The sequence below is a fragment of the Lactuca serriola genome, chromosome 1, assembly GCF_051521515.1.
Source record: "Lactuca serriola cultivar US96UC23 chromosome 1, Lser_US96UC23_V15, whole genome shotgun sequence".
In the NCBI taxonomy this organism is placed as follows: domain Eukaryota; kingdom Viridiplantae; phylum Streptophyta; class Magnoliopsida; order Asterales; family Asteraceae; genus Lactuca; species Lactuca serriola.
Genome location: NC_136408.1, coordinates 45,940,955 through 45,943,446, shown reverse-complemented (window position 1 = coordinate 45,943,446; position 2,492 = coordinate 45,940,955).

Here is a 2,492-nt window from a genome sequence, read left to right as displayed (position 1 = left end):
ATCTATAAGTTTTGTACACTGGATTCAAGCAGAATCGAGTTTAGAGTTGCTGCATACAAGCGACTCGGCGAGTCGGAAGAACGACTCGGCGAGTCGAGTCGCAAGTCCCCGATTTTTCCTTTTTGAGTGATGCCGAGGGGGACCAGTGACTAGTAGAGTGGACTCAGCGATTTCGAGGTCAGACTCAGTAATGGAGGGACTCGGCGATTTGTTCATACAACTCGGCGAGTCCAAGGCAATCTTCTTAAGCTTAAGAACAACTCGTCGAGTTGTTCATATGACTCGGCGAGTCGGATGCAGATTGTCTGAGTTTTGGATCAAGAGAGTACTCGTCGAGTCGATGCCATACTCGACGAGTAACCACGAGTGGGGTTGTGAAATGAGACTAGAGACTCGGCGAGTTGGCGGCCCAACTCGGCGAGTCAGGTCAACTGTGGGTTGACTTTAACCGAGAGAGTTGACTTTGACCAAGGGTAAAAGAGTCATTTTACCCCAGTGCAGTGTTTAGTATTTGATTGAGTGTGTTTATGGACTTGTAGCCGGGGAGATACCAGAGGAGCAGCAGTTAGCTTCCAGAGCCATTCACACAGCAGCCAGTTCACGAGGTGAGTCTCCTTTCAGTAGGAACGGGTCTACGGCCACAATGCCGGCCCGTTTAGTTAGCAGTAGTCCCGGACTTTGGTCCGATGCAGTAGTTAGAGTGCTTGATGTCTTTGTGATTCAAGCATGTTTGTGTTATGTGTTCCGGACTCTGTTCCGATGTAGTATGCAGTATATGTGATTAAAATAGTTGATATGTGTTATGCTATGCTATGATCAGTCAGTTCCGGACTTCGGTCCGATGCAGGGGACAAGGTCCCAGTCAGTTCCGAACTTCGGTCCGATGCAGCTAGTTCCGGACTTCGGTCCGATGCAGTCAGTTCCGGACTTCGGTCCGATGCAGTTAGTCCCAGACTCTGGTCCGATGCAGGGGACATGGTCCCAGTCAGTTCCGGACTCCGGTCCGATGCAGCTAGTTCCAGACTTCGGTCTGATGCAGTGGGCAAGGTCCAGTATGTGCTTTATATGTATTGTTTGGTATGTGGTAGTTTGGGGGAGCTCACTAAGCTTCGTGCTTACAGTTTCAGTTTTGGTTTCAGGTACTTCCGCAAGCAAAGGGAAGAGCTCGGGATGATGGCATCGCACACACCACAGTTTCAGTCTTGTCCTGGGAGTTGATTTAGTTTTCTTGATATATTTGGATGACAGTTGTGATACAGTTTTTCTCACAGTATTTTATTATGGTTTTCGATACACGCAGCATATGGTTTTATTATGTGATACTTAGTCTTGTGGCTTTGTTATAATAAAAATTGAAATTTTTGGGTGGTATTTTTGGGTCGTTTCATCGTGTCTAATGATGCTCCATGCTCGACAACTAGATAAACATACTAGCAAGAGTCAAAAAGACAACAATCATATGATGACACCTCGTGTCTAATCATAATATGGTGAGAAGACTCGCCTAACAATCAACCAGACAAAGACCACAACTCACAAGAAACACAAAGGCTATTAGTAGGAACCACCTAAATATTAAATAAAAGGTCAAATCTTAGTCTATGATCTAAACTGTAAAGTTTGATCAAAAGTCAAATTGGTCAAACTCAACGGTTGACCCACCACACCGTGGCCAACTCCATAGTAGCACCGTGGTAACTAGATGACAAAACAGACGCTACAAGACCTCGTCGTCGTGCAACGACTACCCACTCACTATGTTGTGGTGAGCGTCTAAAGCAACTTAATGGATTAAGCACTTAACCCTAAATCTCAAGAGCTCAAAAGTTCAGATATGATAGCTCCAAAGGAATTTATGGATAAATTTTCCCACTTTATCCATTCCTATGGCTCAAACTCACCCAAAAATCCAACTTAACTCTCTAGAGGGCAAAAGACAAGTATTTCCCCAAAAAGAAGCATGCAACACATCTTTATCACAATACAACATTTCTAGAAGTCTCAAATGTCACTCATAAGGTTCTGGAGTTGTTTAACTCCAAGAACAATAAAGAAAAGACTCAAAAACCTACACATAAGGTCAAAAACATTGATCTAAATAAGCAAAGGCTATGGTTGAAGCTTTATACCTCAGATAACTCTAAAATATAAAGTAGTTGTTGGATCTAGGCTGGCTCTTTGCTTCCTTGCACCAAGAGGGAGTCCTTCCTTCATTTTTCTTCACAAAACCAAGCCAAAAAGCTCATAAGACAAGAATGGAACTAGGATTTGGGAGACAGTAGATTCTCAGAGGATGGCGCTGCCAAATGAGGCAAACCTAGGAGTTAGATCCCTTAAATAGGGCTTAAGATCCAAAATATAGGGTTTTGCACCCAATCAGTCTCAATATCATGGTGAGGACCCCACTGCATCGCTACTTATTAATGTGTCCTGAACTGTGGTCCGGTCCTTACCACGCCTTGGTGCGACAAAATCCTAAAATTTCTGACTTT